The following is a 19,609-nucleotide window of genomic DNA, read 5'->3' on the forward strand; positions in this document are numbered from 1 at the left end:
TTGGGGCCTAGATTTTCCAACTTGACCAAGTCTCTTAAACCTCTCTGTGCCACTGTTTATTATGAAGATGAAAGGAAATTATTTATACAGAGGCTGAGCTCTGGTCTTGATAATTGGAGCTTAATGTAATTGACACCGACACAGTGCTTACTAGGGCCAGGCACTGTCCTTCCAGTTTTGTATGTATCAACTCATTTAATCCTTGCATTCTGGGTACAGTTTATCATCTCCATTTTACAGAGAGGAGAATCAGCACAGAGAAGTTAAATAATGTGCCTCAGGTCAGACAGCTAGTAAATCACAGCTGTAGCAGCAGTATTGTATATCCCATCATTATTATTAGCATTGATTGCCACTTATACAATTCCTATTTAAAACTGGAAACATTTGCCAAGAATTTTTCTTTGGCACTGCTTCTAAACTCTGCAAACTGTACAGAAAGATTCCTGAAGCTAGCCAAAATAAAACTGTTTCTTTAACTCCTTTTCAGAGTAAATAGATAGACAGATAAGGGTTGCTTGTGGACTTTGTCCATCTAGTCCTGGGGCAGAGGGTGGCTCTATAGAGGTCAGGGCTGAGGAGACCTGGGAGGGGCCAGGGCTGTGTGAGAGGGTGGTAAGAGGCAGGGGGTGGAGTTAGGGGACAAAACTCCTCTCCAGGAAGCTGTGGTGGCTGCTTCCCAGCTGCCTTCAAAGGAAAACAGGTGATCCCGCTCACACAATTCTCCAGGGACCGAAAGCAGTGGCTGCTCCTATTGCAGCCCTAGCTCCTAAGGCTGAGTCCAGGGCTGGACCACCGAAGTCCAGTGAGGGAGAGGGGTCCAGCCTGGCACCTCCCTTTCTTCACTCTCTCCTCCCTTCTGCCAGACTCCTATGACTGCAATACTCTTTGGGGTGATTATTAACATGAACACCATTTTGACTACAGGTGCAGGGGGTGGGGGGCAGTGGGGGTGGGGAGCACGTATGTATAGATATACTTCAAGGAAAACAATGCTGGCAGGATAAAATCTCCAAGATGTTTTTATACTAGGATTTTTTTTTTTTTTAAGCAAAAGGTATATTACACTCACTCTATCCTTTCAAATAAATACACAAAAACCCTAACATCACCCAAACAGACATGGTTAGCAGTAATTACAGTCTGTTTTCAGCTGCTTTGGCATCATGTATGTGAAATGGCCTTTAATTACCACTTTCTTAAGCAAGTATTTCCAATAAGAGCGTTGGTAGAATCATGGCAGGTAATCACATTAGGGTGTAGGTGGAGGAGACCGGGATACAGAGGGGCGGGTGGAAAAAGGAATAGGATGAATATTTCAAAAATGAATTACAGGCTAAGTTTTTTATTCAAAGCCGTCATATAATTGATATCATGCCTTGCCTTCTAAGGTGATAACCCCTTCTTTCCATTGATAAGTAAGGGCTTCTGAGGGCTTCACTAGGACACTCTATTCTCTTGCCTTCACTGGCAAATTCCTGCGTCCTCCAAAATACAGAAGAGCTGTGGGGAGCCCGTCTAAATGTATAATATACTAAAAAAGGCACTTCCCCTTTTCTTCTGCATTGTGTATGCCTCAGTTGTGGGAGAATTAAAAGCAAAACACCAAATGCAAACATGATCTTAGCTTTCAATAGTCTACCTGACCACGAAATCTTTTTTTTAAAATCTGCTCATTGACCATCTCTTTATTCACGAAAATTGATTTTGCATATGACAAAATGCAAACACAATGCGAGCTCAACTAGAATTGTTCCTGTTTTAATGAGCAAGTGGACAATCTTTCAGATTAGATGTCTTTTTAGAATAATCCCTTAAAATACCTAAGAAAGATTTTGACCAACATACTAGCCTAAGAATTACATGGCATTCATGAAATTTTACTTAAAGATATGAGCAAAACTTTTAAACAACACAAAATCTGAGTAAGTGGAACAGGCTTGCATGAAAATACAAAACCCTCTATAACCAGCCAAGGCACACTTGACATTTCCAGCAGATAAATTTGCACTACCACCACCACCGTCAATAAGCAACATACATATCACCTATGACTTACTGTACCGCTTCTGTTTCCCAAATCAACTTAATACTTCAGGGGTTTACCGTTCTTAATCAATTTAAAGACACAGCTAGAGAAAGACAATACCATTAATCAATGGAAAATGAAATGCTTTTTTCACGTCAGCTCTCAGCATCAGAGGTGAAAAGACAGTGATACCATCATTTTACAAAAGCAGATAAAACAGCAGATAGTACTGTGTACAATGCAAATATCTGTTATGCAACTGACAAGAACAGGTCCCAGATCAAGATGAAAGTTAAAAAGCTACATCCTAACACACTTTGCAAGCCAGTATCAGATATACAAAACTTTCTTCCAATCACAAAAATGTATATACTTCTATGGAAAAAAAGTACAACTCTCTAGTTGCAATTGGCATATAAAAGCTAAAGAGGCCAGTAGTTGACATAACCTAGCATTTCTGCAAGGCAGAGATCTCCCTCCTCCACAGGCCTTTCCAGTTTAAACCTGATCCTCAACCAAACATATCTTTCCAAATTGAAGAGGGATCCCTCAAAAAAACAAACAAACAAACAAAAAATCACTCTGGGTATTTTCTCTGGAATGACCAAAACACTTGCTTCCCAAAGCTTAGAAAACTATCATTTACTGCTTTTAAAAAACTATTTCAAGACAGTGTACTCTATCAAGAAATTATGGCTAGGAGTGATTTTTTCCCCTCTCTTTCAATGATTTGTGTGTTTCAACGATTTCAATGTTTGTGGCCGTCTGTGCAGAAGTCACCAAATTCCTGATGATGACTGATAAACCGTCTTCCTACTCTGGCCTTTTCTAGCTGATACCTACCTATTCTGACCTTTTCTAACTAACACCTAACCACCTTTAAAGTTGCCAAAACGCAACACAAGCTAATGAAGAAAAAAAAAAAAAAAAAAAAAAAAAACCCTCTTCACATAATGCCTGGGTCACTTATATTGTGAATGTCCCGCCTAACAACTAAAAACTTCAGCCCCATCACACTGAAATGACGATCTAATGCTGCGTTCAAAACCCGGAACTGTTTTATCCATTCGTACTTCGCACAGACTGACAAAGAGGAAAGAACTGGAGAGGGGTAAAAAAAAGGCCGGAAAAACCCCTATCGCTTCGAAAGTCATAAAACCCCCAAACCCAGTAAACTCACACTTATATACCAGCAGTGCTGCAGCTACACCAGAGATTAACGGTAAACGGGAGAGCTTTCTGATATTAAACTACGTCCAGAGAAGCAGAATTTCCCCAAATCCAGTTCACACACATTCTGCATTCAACATGTACAGCCATTCCGCTCACACCCTTTCATTACACGATCGAATCTGGTTACCAAAGTACATTTCTGCACTCGAGCGGTTGGCCTGAGCTTTCCTGTTCTCTTTGTCTTGTGATCTGCCGGGCAGTTTCTGCCCTTGGGAAGTGAGCGTGAGAGCTGTGGATTCCAGACAATTCCGCACGATCTTTCAGCTCGGGCTTGCACGCTCTCTCGCTCCCTCTAGCCGGCTCCATATTGCGGGGCCGGTCCCTCCAGTCTCGCCCCACGTTACAAAAAGCTAGATTTCCGGGCTATCCGAAGACCCCATTAAATCTGCCTCCAACAACCTGCCACAGGCCCGGCCGGCACCACACGCCGAGTTAGGGCCCCGGCGATCGGCCGCCCCGAGGCACACTTCCCCCACCCCGGAAGAGGAGGGAGGCAAACTTCGAAGGGCGGGGGCCGCGGGCGAGCTCCTGGGACCCCCGCCCGCCCCGGGGAAGTGCCCGGGCAGCGACCCGGCTGCAGCCGGAGAGCGCGGGGGAAAGCAGAGATCCTGCCCGCTAAAGCGAAGCCGGCGGTCAGGGAGCTCTTCTCCGCTGAAGGGCTCCGGAAAACTGCAGCCGGGCGACTGGGGGAACCCTCAGGAAAGTGTACGGTGACGGAGAGGTGGCGGAAGCCCGAGTTCGCCTGCAACTCCGGGGACGAATGCTCCCGGCGGCGAGCACACCCCGCTCGGAAGAGGACCAGGGAAACGGGAGCCGCGAGGGAACCGGGAGCACGCCGGGACGCTGGCCGCGAAGGGGACCCGCGGCTGCCCGGAGGGCGGCAGATGCCAGCGGCAGGGAGGACGGGGGCCGGCTCGCTTCCCCCGGCTCGGTTCTGCAGAAGGAGAAGCGGCTGCTGGTGACAGGAAGAGAGCGGCTGTGGCCGCGCGCGCACGCACCGCCTCCCCTTCCCGAGCACACACCCGGACCCGCTGCCGCCGCCTACCTCCCCCGCCGGCCGGCTTCCTTCCTCTGCTGGGCCCAGGCTGCACCGGCAGCCTCTGGCGCGCACGGCTCCGATGAGCCCCTGACCCAGCTCAGCCCCGCCAGCCGTTCCCGACCCGAGCTCGCCGTCTCTAACCCGCTGCCAGCCGTGGCCGCCGCTTCCTCCAACTCCGCTCCAGCTGCTCGCGACTCCTTTCCGTGCGCCCGCAGCTCCAGCGCCGGGCAGCGGCCCCGCCTCCGGCCCCGCCCCGCGCGCCCCGCCCCCGAGCCCTCGCCAACCAGCGCCCGCGGCTCCGCCCCTCTCCGCTGGCACCGCGCCCTCCGCCGCTGCCATTCACCGCGCGGCCTGAGAGCCCGGCGGCCAGCTGGGCGGAGCTCGGTTCCTGCCGACCCTTCCTGCGGCCCGGTTCGCCTTCCGCCCCCAGCCGCGGGGATGCCCTGGGCTACCCGGCCGAGTGCTCTGGGTTTTCGCCCGCCAGCCCGGCCAGGTTGTTTCCCGCCTGGGGCTGAGCCGGCTGCCGGGAGTCTTCGAGACCGGAGGCGGCAGGTCTGCGAGAGACCGAGGACGAGTTCAGACTTAGAAGCTGCGTCTCTAATCGCGGTGTCTTGAAACACACCCCAGCCTCTTTCGAGCCCCCAGCGTCTCAGCGCAGGGGCTGAGGCGGGGAGGACTCGGATTCCAGGCTCGCCAAAGCCGGAGGCCCTGCAGTTCTCGGCTTGGCCAGTGCGGCCGCGGGGGTGGGCGGAAAAACCGCGCCACCCCGCGTGGCGCCTCGGGGTGAAGGAGGGGTGAAAGGGTGAACCGGAGGGACGGGCGTCCGCAGCCTGCCTGGAACTCCAGGACCCTGGCTGGCACTGCCGCCCCCGGGAGCCAGGCGGGCCCGCCAGAAGGGCAGAGTTTTATGAGGAGGGCGCACGCTGACTGATCCTTCCCAGTCCTGAGATGACGGAGCAAATGTAGGTCGCTCAGGCAGACCGCAGTTGCTCGTGGGGTCGGTGGGAGAAAGCTCACGTGAACTGTAAATTCCTTAAATTTCTAATGCACATTTTTCAGCTAGTCCTCATTATTTTAGTTGCTCAAGAAAAATCTGCTGTTGATACAAACCTTCCTCTGACGATATGATGGGATGCCACCACCCCCTCTGTTCCTCTTTCGCCCATAAAAGCATTTAATAGTCCGCCTTTTAAAAACCTCTTCCCAGATTCCTCTTTCTGCGGTTTCGAGACCTGCACCCGCCCAGTCGACTTGCCCTAAAGCCCTGTTCCAATTTCCTTGCAAGAATATTATTTTTTTTTAAACCAATAACTTACTTTTGTCAAACTTTGAATTTGGTGGGGGTTTTTTTTCAGGTATTTTTTTAATTCCGTTGTTTTTTTCTTTTCTTTATTTTTAATGGACAATGGAAGTAGAGGAAGAATATCCTGAAATTTGACTGTCCTTGGGAAATACAGTCATCCCTAAAGGTGACTCACATTCTGATGGACAGCTTAGTTCTACTTTAGGGTTTTCAGGCCTGGCATTTTTGTTATTCCAACATATTTCTTGAGGTGGAGATACAAAAGCAGACAGCTACCTACTTGTGTAAGAATCCACTTCATCTAAAAGTAAATATGAAGTTTACCAAGCTACATCATTCCCATGCATCCTGTGAAATGAAGGACCTCATACATTGAGCTTTATAAACAAAAGGAGGGGCCTCACCCTGTGACAGAATAACTTTATCCAATCCAATAAACTGAGATATAACTGCTATGACATTTGCTGTATTTCCGTTAGGCATGGGCCGAAAGAAACCTTACCAGCTGTCTCCTTTCCTACATAATGAGTTCCTGGAAAGACACTTATATACTGCTCTAGTGGGGTTCTATTCTCCCTAAACTAAAAATAGCATGAAATCCTTGATCAAGCTTCTTTTTCTAGATAGACTTCAGCCACTTATTTCCAGTATATGTATATATTTTCTATCATATTTGAACACAAAGCATAAGTCCATAGAGTGTTGCATGGAAGGACAATACGTCTCTCTTTCCATAAATTGAATAATTTTAGTCTTTGTTTCATCTCTATTAAATTGATCTCTTCACCATTTCACTAATATTCAAATATTTATTCATTTTCCACTAACTGGAATAATAAAAGTGAAAGTCACCAGAACAGCAATATTCAGATTTTTAAAAAATAACCTTTGCTTTAATCTAATCTTATCTGGACTCCCAAAATGTAACTGTTATAAGAAGCCATGTGGTGAAACCAAGAGCATCTCTAGGTCTTTGGACCTGCCATGGCATTACCTCTTGGGAATTTGTTGGAAATACAAATTCCCTCTCAGTGAAATAGACAAACTGGGGGTAGAGCCTGTGAATCTGTTTTAATATGCCTTCCAAGTGGCATGCTAGGGTGTGAGAACCATTGCTCCAGGCCTAAGGCATCTGGAAACACAAACTGAAGCCACTGCAATAAAATGCTCAAATAAATGCGCAAACACTACATTTCAATCAATAACAGCCGAACTGGTGGCTGGCAGCAGTGAGCCACCATCAAAGAGCTCAAAATGTCAAAGGAGGCACAGTTTTCCAAAGGGAGAGAGGATTTATCGTGTGGTGACACGATACTATGGTTGGTGAGAGCGAAGGTGGCTCAGAAGGCAGACCTACAGGGGTCAAGGACCCCCAACACTGAAAGGCTTTCAGAGGCCGCAGCAAGCTGAGAAGTACCCTCCTCAAAGAGGACCAGTAGGATATTCTCGTTCGTCACCATCACTCCAGCTACTTCAATGACAGGAGTGCTAGAATAAGCTTCTGTTAGGACTTCCCTGGTGGTTCAGTGGTTGAGAGTCTTCCTGCCGAAACAGGGGGCACTGATTCAATCCCTGGTGCAGGAAGATTGCACATGTAAGCCTGGGCCTCACAACGACTGAGCTTGTACTCAGCAACAAGAGAAGCACGTGCAATGAGAAGCACGTGCACCACAGCTAGAGAGTAGCCCCTACTCGCTGAACTAGAGAAAGCTCACGTGCAGCAGCAAAGACCCAGAAGAGCCAGAAATAAATAAATAAACAACTTCAAACAAAAAGAATAAACTTCCATTAGACTTGAAACCTGTCATTCAGGGTCAAAATCAAAATTAAACAAGAACAAATGCCTTCAAGCCTTTGTCTTACAGCCCGCAGCACGGGCACTATGTAGGAGCTTGCTAGATCTGCAGAATCCCAGACCTGCTGAATCACAGTCTGCATTTTAACGAGGTCCCCAGGTGTTTTGTATGCAAGTTAAACTCTGAGATGCTTTTAGACCAGTCCTCAATTTTGGAATTGCCTGGGGAGCTTATAAAAATCCCAATGCCTGGATTACACAACAGATTATATCAAAATCTTTGGGGGTTGGAACAGAGTCATCAGTAGCTTTTAAAGTTCTTCATATGATTCCAGTATTTGAAGCCAGGTTCAAGAGCCACTGTCTTAAAGGACCCAGGTGGGAAAGGTGCCACAGGAAAGCCAACTGGGGAGAGACTGGAGTCTAAATGGCTGGTCTTAAAGGAAGCAGCTGGTACTAGAGTTTAGCTGACTGTGGCCATGCAGGAATGTGAGCCCAGATTTGCCAGGCCTTTCAGAGAGAAGTTGGAAATCCAGATTTTTTTTTTTTAATGGGCGATTTCCCAATTATTAAATGCTGACAATTCATTCAACATTTTTTGAACCCTGGGTTTAGGCCATATAAGAGTTATGACCACCAGTTTATAGTTTTATGATGCTCTATGACATAAAATTAAGTGGGCCTAAAAAAAGAATAAAAAAAGAAAGAACACCCAAGGAGATAATGAACTTGAGGTCAAACTGTTAATCTCAAGGCTCATGTATTTCGAATCTTCTGTTCTCTACAACACCAAACATTTGTAGGAATTCAATGGCTGAGAATTGGTAATGGGTGAGATACCAGTGCTAGCAACCTTGGGGCAAAATACTCTGACATTTTGCCCAATATTTTTATTTTCCGTATCTCCTGCCCTGATAACTAAAATGGGAGAAAAATCAATCTTTGTATTATTTAGCTTAAAATTTTCCACTCTTTGTGAGCTACCCAGGTTAAACACATATTACAAGGAGCATAAAAAAAATTATTGGCTGAAATAGTACTTCCTAGCAAAGGGAGAATTCAGAAGGCCAACAGAGTGAGAATTCTCATTCTACTGTTTCTGAGCTTGTACATGCTGATAACCATGTTGAAGGATCAGAAGGAGAGGCAATTTCCTGACTGTACCCTCAGTGAACATGTCAGATCATCATCACCTGTACTCAGAGTTCTTTGGTCATAATCTGTGGTCTGGGCATTTCTTGTCTCTTTCAGCTCTTTAGTCCTCACACTTTAGGAAGGAAACTAAATAAATCAACCAGTATGCAATGGAAGTAAATGAGCCACCTTAGTAATAGTTTTCAGTTAATTCTATTCTGTATCTGCTCTCAAAATCCCCTGTAATAAGAAGCTGGATTAAAAAAAAATTAATACGATAATCTAACTTGAGTTGATAAAATATGAAACATGCAAACGAGATTTTGTAGCTATTTTCTTGAATGCCAGGAACCACTTGTATTTTTGTATGACTCCAGCAAATAATAGACTTCCTGGTACACTGTGGACACTCAGTAATGGAGAAAGGTCTGGAAGCTTAAATGAAACAACTGGAAATTCTTAATATGTGTTACTGTTAAAGCAATAGAATGCAAAGGTTGTTCAGACAGAACCCATGAAGGTCTGAGTAAGTCAGAACCAGATTTGAGGACAGAGCAACAGGACCATTAATGCTACTAGTCAGTGAGTGGTGCTGAAACATCACCAGGCCTGGAGCAACTGGAAAGCTACATGCAAGGAAAAATGAACCTTGATGTTTGTACCCCACTGAATACGGGGTATTGAGTGAAAATGGATCACAGATCTACAGTTAAAAATTGAACTATAAAACTTCTAAAAGAGAACATAGGTTTAGGAAAGAGTTCTTAAATACTAGGACACAAAAAGCATGAAGTATCAAGAGAAGAAAATCAATAAATTGGATTTCATCAGAAACATTTGTTCCTCAAAAAACCACTCATGAAAATAAAGAGCCACATCTTGGAGAAAATATTTGCAAAACATATATCCAACACTGCTGCTGCTGCTGCTAAGTCGCTTCAGTCGTGTCCGACTCTGTGCGACCCCATAGACGGTGGCCCACCAGGCTCCCCCGTCCCTGGGATTCTCCAAGCAAGAACACTGGAGTGGGTTGCCATTTCCTTCTCCAATGCATGAAAGGGAAAAGTGAAAGTGAAGTCGCTCAGTCGTGTCCGACTCTTCGCGACCCTATGGTCTGCAGCCTACCAGGCTCCTCCGTCCACGGGATTTTCCAGGCAAGAGTACTGGAGTGGGGTGCCATTGCCTTCTCTATATATCCAACACAGGAATTGTGTTTAGAATAGGTCAGGAACTCTCACAACACAATCATACTTTTTTTAAGTAAACAAAACAGTTTTAAAAATGGACAAAAGATTTGAACACTTTATCCAAGAATAAAGTGCAGAAGCTCAGCATCTTTAGTTATTAGGGAAAAGCAAATAAAAACCACAATAAGAAGGGATTCAAATAGATAACTTGCATGCAGTGTTGATAACAGTGCTGTTCATAATAACCAAAAGCTGAAAACTACACAAATGTTCATGAACAGATGAAAGGCTAAACAAAGTATACTGATGTGCAATGGAATATCATTTGGCCGTAAAAAAGGGAATGAAGTTCTGACACAGGCTACAACGTGGGTAAACCCTGAAAACATCCATACTACACAGGGTGGGGAAGCTTGAGGGATGTTTCATCCTGCCTTTGGAAAACCTTACCAAAGTGTCCCAGGCCCCTGATGGGGAGCACCCCTCCCCCATCAGTGAGCAGTGTTGTTTATATACCCCACCGCACACGCCTTCCCTTGGTACTATTTCACTTGTACTCTTTGATTCCCTTTTGTGTAGGCTCCTTGAAGCTTTGTCATTTTGATTAAAAATCGTTTACAAAGCTTACAGTATGGTTAGGTAGCTTTCAGCTTTCTGAGCTAACGTCACATTCCAGTCCTTCCAGTTTTAGAGACTAAAATGTAGTCACCTTGTTTAGACTTGGGTGATATATAAGATTTTCTCCATCACCATCAACAGACTCTCCCTCTCTGGCTGGTTGCTCATGTTCATTGTTAATATGGATTTCTTTTTCAGAGCGTCCCCTTTTCCGAAGTTCGGATCCACCTTTCTCCAACAAAAGCAACCTCTTTAGATCTATAAACATGAGTCGGTTGAGCTAAGGAAGCAATTCTGAAATGTTCTATGTTTTTTTAATTTAAAATGGGCTTGCATTTGGAAAATGACAAGAAGTGTAAATACGATGAAAAGCAAGCTGATAAATTGTATTTCTTGGTGATTCAACTAATTGGAAATTTCACCCATAGTTGATTATATTCCACACCCAAGCTTTGAGCACTGGCACAAATTGTTAGGGCGCTGTTACAGCTGTCTGGGTAAAAGGATTGGCTTAAATATGCTCATGTTGGCACTGCCAGCATAAAAATTAAGGGCAAAGTCACACTGATAGATAATGAGCCCTTTATCAAGGAAACTGTGTTGGACAATCTCAGTCCTCAGAAAGAATTTTTCAAAAGAAACCCCAGCCTTTGTTCCCTCCACTGGAGGGGATCCAGAACTGTCAGTCCGAGCCCCAAGGATTCAGACAGCCTCACAGAATAAAGGAAACCCATTACCATCAGCCTCTCCAGTCTAGTCTCCACCCCACTGCCTTTCCTCTAGGTCTTGCCAAGCTGGGTGTGCAAAGAAAACGCTTTACATCAGGTAAGGCTATATTCTGACAGTACCAGTTTTCTAAAAGTAGTTAAAATCTTTTGTTGGGTGACTGTATCCCAATGTTAACTAGTTGCCTAGTTAAGGCATTTCCTTTCTTCAGTTATGAGCAAAATGCATTGTGAAGGAAAGACGACTCCTCATTTAGGATGGTTTGGGGGGACATGAGCTTCTTTAACCATGGATATGTTTGAAACATACATCCTATGCTTTCTGTTGTAAAAGGGAGCCATGCCTATGATGGCTTTTGTGTTGGATTGCAACAATTCAAGAGGGCTTGCTCATGAATTCTTTCAACAGATGCATCTGCTTTACATTGTAGGCAGAGCATGCATCATGATTTCCGTTTTACAGATGAAGAAGATAACTTGGGAAGGCTATGTGATTTGACCCAAGTCTCATAGATGGACAGCAGCAGAATAAAATCTTGGCTGGGGCTTTTTAACTGTAGGACTGCAGCATATGCTGCCTTGTTCAGTAATACCTCCCTTTTGGTTAATGTGCTCCTTATCCTAAATCTGTGATAAGTCACTTCTAGGCAACTTTCAATCTAACCATTGCAATTATCAGCTAATCTATCATCACTACAAATCCAGGAGAAACTTTGCTTCTGTTTTATGTCTTTTAGCCATGAGGTTTGAGGGATCTTAGCTCCTTGACAAGGGATTGAACTCACAGCCTTGGAAGGCCAAGTTTAAACCACAGGACCACCAGGGAAGTTCCCTCAGGATCTAGGCTGATCAGAGAACTTCACACCTCTGGGAACACCTCATCTGCTTCCTTGGGTAATCCTGAATCACAGAGTTGGCAAGTACCTGCTGCATCTATTAGGTTGGTGCAAACGTAATTGTGGTTTTGGACTGTGAATTTTAAATCATTATAACTAGATCAAACACATCTTTATTAACCAAAATAGGAACCATTACAATCAACACATTTTTGCCAATAAGAAATAAACTTGTTTATGCCTATATTGTAAAAATCCGTGCTTCAGGATTTGACAAACTCTTGGAAGGCATTTTCTGCATCCTGCTGGTTGTGGAAGAACTTTCTTGGCAAAATGTTGTCAACATGCTTGAAGAAGTGGTGGTTGGGCCGACAAGAAGTCAGGCGAATATAGCAGATAAGGCAAAACTCTGTAGCCTAATTTGTTCAACTTTTGAAATGTTTGTCATGCGACTTGTGGTCAGGCGTTGTCGTGGAGAAGAATTTGGCCCATCTTTTGACCAATGCCTGTTGCAGTTTTTGGTTCATCTCATCGATTTGCTGAGCATACTGCTCAGATATAATGGTTTTGCCAGGATTGAAAAAGCTATAGTGGATCAGGTAGATCAGATGGGCAGCAGACCACCAAACAGTGACCATGACCTTTTTTGGTGCAAGTTTAGCTTTGGGCAGTGCTTGAGAGCTTCTTCTTGGTCCAAACACTGAGCTGGTCATCACCAGTTGTCATTTAAAATCCAGTTTTCATTGCACATTACAACCTGACTGAGAAATGGTTTGTTGTTGTTGCATACAATAAAAAGATAACACTTCAAAACAATGATTTTTTTTTGATTTCCAATCAGCTCACAAGGCACCCACTCATTGAGCTTTTTCACCTTTCCAATTTGCTCCAAATGCCAAATGACCATAGAATAGTCAATGTTGAATTCTTGGGCAACTTCTCCTTTAGCTGTAAGAGGGTCAACTTCAATGATGCTCTTAGTTGATCATTGTCAGCTTCCAATGGCTGGCCATGATGCTCCTCATCTTCAAAGCTCTTGTCTCCTTTGCAAAACTTCCTGAACCACCGCTGCACTGTATGTTCGTTATCAGTTCCTGGGCCAAATGTTGATGTTGTGAGTTGTCTCTGCTGCTTTACAACCCATTTTTAACTCAGTAAAAAAATTGCTTGAATTTGCTTTTTGTCTAACATCATTTCCCTAGTCTAAAATAAATATAAAATAAACAGCAAGTAATAAGTCATTACCAAAAAACATAAAGTGAGAAATGCACATTAAAATGATGTATAACATAACCACATTTAAGAATGTATTCCAATATCAAACAACAAACTTCAACAATTCAAAACCGCAATTACTTTTGTACCAACCTAATAGTTTAACTCTGTTATATTTCAGAGAAGGAAACTGAGTCTCAGAGAGGGTAGATAACTGTCTCCATAATACTGAGTTAGGTGATGCTCCAAGTCACACAGCCAATTAGTGACAGAATCATGACAAGAACCTACATCTCCTAAACCAGCTGTGGGCCTTACTGGTCTGGCTCATAGCCTCACCGGTATGATTCTGGTTTAGCTGGTGCCTGGTAAGCCCTTGCCAAGTATAACAGGTACGGTTGACTTATGGAAGACAAGGTTTATGACTCGTCTACATGACTACAGGTCTGTCAACAATGGCCTTGTAAAAGATTAATAATCTTGTACATAATTCAGGCACTGAGCCACATGAAAAAATAGGAGGAACCATGCAGGCTTATGATGCAATCTAAGGACAAAGCTTCTTTAAATGTGAAATGCTATAAAAGACTCTACCACACAATTCTGTGGCAAAGAGATGGCAATTCCTGCTATTTTTTCAGTCACTCAATTCAAAAGGAAAAAACAATATGTACCCATTTCCCAAACCATTTACCCAGCCAAAAATAATGGCACATACCCTCTCTACACCCAGCAACACCACCATCTTCCTTCTGCAGACCATGTTGGACCACATTAAAACTGTGTCCTGACATTCCCCTCATGCAGGAGACATTCCCTCACCAATCCTTGGTATAATACCAGAAATCTGTTATTCTACACATCATGAGACTCAGTACCTTTTTTTACTGGCCATAGTTCATGGCACATGGGATCTCAGTTCCCAGACCAGGGATCGAACCTGCAACCCTTGCATTGGATGCACAGAGTCTAAACTGCTGGACCACCAAGGAAGGCTCAGTACTTTGACAGAGGTGGCTTTGTCAAGCTTTTCCTTATTCATCCTCTTAGTGAGGGGTTCAGAAACTTCTTGGCTTAACAATAAGGCTACCCTGCAGAAGGTACAAGACCATTCATCTTAGATTCAGGTGATATCCTACAAGAGGGCATAAGAGCCATTCGTCTGAGGCAGGCCAAGCTCATATGCTTTTGCTCTAGTAAGAAGCTTTGGAGAGAGCTGTGACTGTCCACCAGTAGAAAGCTCAGAAGAGATGAGTTTCTGTCCAGGGATAGGTCTTTCTTCACCTGGCAGGCCAGTGGCCCTTGCCTTAGTAACACCTCCCTGCAGAATAGGTTGTTGGGCTAAGCTCATCAACAGAAAGACAGTGTGCAGAAACATAACATGAATTTGAAAAGAGGGAAGAGAATAACCACTAACCCCACTTCTTATGAATCAAGCACTGGTCTACATGCTGTACACATAAGAATTAATTTCTCCACTGTGCCATCTCTCCCACTTTGCAGATAAAGAAACTGGCACAAAAAGATCAGGGAACTGGTAGAGCTGAGTTTTGAACTCAACTCAAGCAACTTGGTCTCATACAGCATCTTCTAAACCAGGGGTTTATAAACTCTATCTTGCGGGTTAACTCCAGCCTACCACCTATTATCATAAATAACTCCCCTTTCTGTGTAGCTTTTATGCTCACCTGGCAGAGTTTGTAGTTGCAACAGGGACTGTATGACTCACAAAGCCTAAAATTGTTACTAGCTCTTTACAGAAAGAGTGTGCTGACCCTTCCTCTGAATTATACTGGAGGAGGGAGAGGGACTGTTCTCCTCATACCTTTTAGAATACAAGCACATCTGAAAGGTGTTATTACATAGACTAACATGCAATACCTGGGAGAGAGTTTAGCATCTAATTCTTTCCCATTTGTCTTAAAGGTGAGGAAACTGAGGTCTGGGCACATGAGAGAAACTGACCCCCAGATGACACTGATAACAGCAGACACGGATCCAGAATCTAAACCCTCAATTCGCTGCCCCGCTGTGTTTTGAGACAACACCTCAATTTTCAGTTAGCGCCTTAGCAGGAAAGAGTTAAAGATGAGTTGAGAGCAAGACTGGAACGGATCAGAGCGACCCTCCAGAAGATGGAGAAGGAAGTTAAAGGTAAGTAAAGAGAGGCCAATAGGGAGAAAACCCAGTCTGTGCTGATAAATGTGTGACCCCATGAGTATAGTTCATGGAATTCTCTAGGCCAGCATACTGGAGTCACTAGCCTTTCCCTTCTCCAGGGGATCTTCCCAACCCAGGGATCGAACCCAGGTCTCCCTCATTGCAGGTGGATTCTTTACCAACTGAGCCACCAGGGAAGCCCGATGAAAGTGTCTGGAGGCAGTTATTTCACAGTTTTGTCAGGGCAGCAGGGCAGGGCCGCTCATGCCTGCCTGGATTCCCATCCCTTGACTTCTCTCTAAAACTAATGTAGAGTTTGCAGCCTTGCACATTCCAGTTTTCTCTGAAGATTGTTCAACAGTTTGGATGTTAACTGTGACTCATTAAAATAAAAGTTTCATTAGCAGCACAAAAAAATAAAAAAAAATAAAACTAATGTAGACTGTCTACTGGACTCTCAGAAGTAGAAGTTTTATAAATGGTATTAACCATGCATTCGTTTAATTCTAACTGGATGGTAAATGCCTTGAGGGACATTCCAAAAGTCATGAAAACATGAGTATGGTCTACAAAGAGGGCCCCACCCTGAGAAGTTAGAATGCAAATAGCGACCTGATCACTTCCTAATGTTGTTCAAGGCCCATCAATAAGAAAGCCCAGCCAAAATCTTTATTTCTGATCATTTTCATCACCCGTCATATGCAAAGTCCTCATTTTATCTTAGAGCTTCAAAAGAAAACACTGTCAAAACCAGCTTCTTCGTGACTTGTCATTTAATATGTTCTCCTTCATTTCCAAGGGAACAAAGTACATATTTTCCCAAATGCAATTGAAACTGCAACCCCTGCTCCTTCTTTTAGGGCTTTGGGGAGTCAGTGTTAATCAAATATTAATGAGACTCAAAAGAGCTAGAAATTGTTATATAATTTTCCATCTACAGAAATGCAAATGATGTTTCAAATCAGCATAATTTTACAGTTACTGCATTGCTTTGTTGAATCCATTCAAAACCTTGTAGTCCAGATCATGAAAAGTGTTAGTTGCTCGGTCATGTTCGACTCTTTGCAACCCCATGGACTTTAGCCTGCCAAGCTACCCTGTCTATGGAGTTCTCCAGGCAAGAATACTGGAATGGGTAGCCATTCCCTCTCCAGGGGATCTTCCTGACTCAGGGATTGAACCCAGGTATCCTGCATTGTAGGCAGATTCTTTATCATCTGAGCCACCAGAGAAGCCCAGTCCAAATCATATACATTCAAATATAAATATACTGGTGTAATCACTATCTAATATGACATTCTCGAAATTTTGGAAACTTCAGATGTCATGATAGCACCAGTCCAGAGAAATAAAATATTTTGTAAAGTATAAACTTTTTTGAAACTCTTCTCAGATGGAGCTGATGGCTCACATATGTGAATTTACTCAGTTGGGATGGATTGGAAAACTTGCACTATTTGCCTAACCTCTGCTTCTCCAGGATTTGCAAGCCTGGTATTGGTGCAATACCCACGGGTTATCATAGGAGCATCCATTTCAGCCAGAGTACAGTGGGGTTTATGAATCAGTGTGGGAGGACCATCCCCTTTTCCTTAGCTCATACTTCCTGGCCACAGCTGATTGGTCCAAAGGAGGACATGTGGCTCAACTGAGCCAATGAGTTCCTTTCTCAGGATTTTGGATTTTGTGATGAGTCAGTCAGTCTGAGCTCTAACATTTAAAGCTCCCAAACTGTCTGTTACCCTGTTTTCTTTTATGCTGACATGAAATGTCATGGAAGCTGGTTTGTGAGGAGAGAGAAGAACAAACAGCTTTGCAGAGAGGAGGAACTGAGGAGAGCTACCATGGAGTCCTGAGTTCCTGATTTCAGCTTTTCCTACAGATTCAAATTTGTGTCCATGAGATACCTTTATATCATTACAACAAAATGTTTTTTCTATTTAAGTTTATTGGAGTGGGGCTTCTGTCACTTGGCATTCAATGTCTTAATAAATATACAGTATTAAAAAATTTAAAGGAGAAGATGAAATAGAACTGTGCTAGGGAAATATGTATATTTACTAAGAAAGCTTATTCACTCATAAGTAAGCTTCTTTGAGTAAATTGAAAGCAGATTAATAAGGCAAGTGACTTGAACTTAGTAAGTGCTCAATAATTTTGTTGTTGTAGCTGTTGTTTGTTTTAATGGATAATAAATAGCAAGGACTGGTGAGTGACATATTGATCACCTGGAGAAAAGAGAAGTAAAGTATGCAATGAAAGCATACTCCACAGGCCAAAACTGAAGACCCACACTCACTCTAACCATGTCTGGGGCTAGCTTTTGTCCCTGTCTCAATAAAGAGGACAATTATCTAGTCTGCTGTATAAGCAGAACCCCAGTAATCATCATCTCCTTTTCTCCTGTACCAGTCCATCATTTCACCATTCCACCAGTCCCAGTTGTTCAATTGAAGAGAAGTCTCTCATCTTGACCCATTTCTTTTCATTTCCACTGGATTCATTACCACTAGCACCATATGGGAAGCCCTCCATTGCTGCTACCCTAATCCAAAATTGTTGCATCATTTACTTGTCACTCAACTGGACTCCTTTCTGAAATCTTTACTTTCTAGAATTTCTTACTCCATGGTTCTAGCAAAAGGATGCTTTTTGAAGTGTAAATCTGATGATGACATCCATCTCCCCCCAAACACACACAATATACATCTTTTAAATGTTATATTGTTTCCTCTTTGCTGCAGGGCAATGATTCTCATTCTGAACTTCACAATAAAATCATCTGGAGGCCTTACAACAAGCAAACACACAAACAAACAAAACTTAGGCCTGGGTTTCACTTCCAGAAGTCTGGATTGAATTGTTCTGGAGTGGGATCTTCTGATCAGTATTTCTAAAACACTCCCTAGGTGATTCTGATGAAAAGTTAAAGTTGCAAGAACTGCTCTAGGTATATAAGCCCCACTTCATGGGGGCTGGATATGGTCTTGCTTCTGTTTCCTTCTCTTCCCTCATTATCTGCCACATCCCCATCCACTGTTCTCCAGCCACGCTGGTCTTCTCTTGGTTGCTCAAAATCCCCATACTCCTTCCTGCCTGGGTCTACGGCCTCTGAGCAGCTTTTTCCTGTGACACACTCTCCTTTCTCTCCAGATCTTCACTCTGTGTCACCTCCTTAGGGAAGACTTCCTGGATCTTCCTGAGTAGGTCAACTGCCCATTCTGGCCCACTGAACTCTGCACCTTTCCTTTATAGGACTTGTCACAGTAAGCTTTATATTTGTGTGTAAGTCTCTGAATCATGTTTGTGTTCCCCACTAAACTATACACTCTGTGAGCAGGGGCCCTGTTTGCTTTGCTCACTGCTGCATCTGCAGTCCACAGCTTTCCTCACAAAGGAAGACGAGGCGGCCCTCTTTCTTTGTGATGAGGACCAAGGGAGGAGAGGGAAATATTTCCTGAGGGCCACCCTACTGCTATGGAAATTAAAATTCAGTGCCAAGATTTTTGTTATAAAACTAACAAAAACTCCAAAGGAAAATTCAAGTCTTAAGTGGAATAGGCAATAAAAAATTTCAAGGGGCTTGTAGTTGATGGTGGATGGAATGGGCAGGGCATAAAAGGTTCAAGTTAGGTGAAGGGTCCAGAGGAGAGGCTCTGACTCCACCAGGGCTGGTCTTCATTTCACCCCCATAAACTTCTACCTATGACTTAAGTGGCACGGCTTGAAAACACAAAAGGAGAACCTTTGCTCAGTAATCCCCCTGGGCCTTGGAAGGACAAGGCAGCAACGCTATGGGGTTACTGGGGGAGACTGTGGTTTTGTTTGAGTTGCAGAGAGAGGACCCACTTCTCTAGATGGGACATCTAGTTTGGTGACTAGACATGGAGCCAGACTTTCTTTTCAAACTCCTGCAGGGAGCTCTGGTACTTACTTGCCGCGTGACCTGAGGACAAGTTCGTTATGTTCTCTGTTTCTGTTTTCAGACTGTATCATGAGCAAAATGACAGTGCAGTGGGTATACAACATTATATAGATACAATCTCTTTAGCGATTCATTATAAAGATAATGGATTCTAGCTAACACAAGCACAAATTCTAGCTAACACAAGGCTTCTTCAGCCATTGTTTTTATAACTTGTTTTCTACTCTGAAACTCTACAAGTTTCCCCATTTTCGCTTCTGTGTTGGCAGCAGGAGGAGCCCTGATAGTTGCATGCTTTGAACCGCTGCAGTCGACACCCCCAATTGCTAAGGCACAAACTTGCTGCCGCAGTGGTTTAGTCATTAAGTCGCATCCAACTCTTGCAACCCCATGGACTGTAGCCCGCCAGG

General features: G+C 43.9%; 1 protein-coding gene across 17 annotated transcripts in view; it reads right to left on the reverse strand.

Moving 5' to 3' along the window:
- The window catches only part of PIK3R1 (phosphoinositide-3-kinase regulatory subunit 1), a 648,380-nt gene that overhangs the window by 91,135 nt on the left and 537,636 nt on the right, over window positions 1-19,609 (reverse strand). Inside the window, exon 1 of one of the 17 annotated variants that reach the window (XM_055555118.1) lies at window positions 4,443-4,542. The exons of 15 other annotated variants lie outside the window; for them this stretch is intronic. The gene's annotated coding sequence lies outside the window, so the exon portion shown is untranslated. Of the gene's footprint in view, window positions 1-4,307; window positions 4,543-19,609 lie in introns of those variants that run through there. One more of the 17 variants, XM_055555101.1, reaches the window with a different exon arrangement.

The sequence above is a fragment of the Bubalus kerabau genome, chromosome 18 (assembly GCF_029407905.1).
Source record: "Bubalus kerabau isolate K-KA32 ecotype Philippines breed swamp buffalo chromosome 18, PCC_UOA_SB_1v2, whole genome shotgun sequence".
NCBI classification, from domain to species: Eukaryota; Metazoa; Chordata; class Mammalia; order Artiodactyla; family Bovidae; genus Bubalus; species Bubalus kerabau.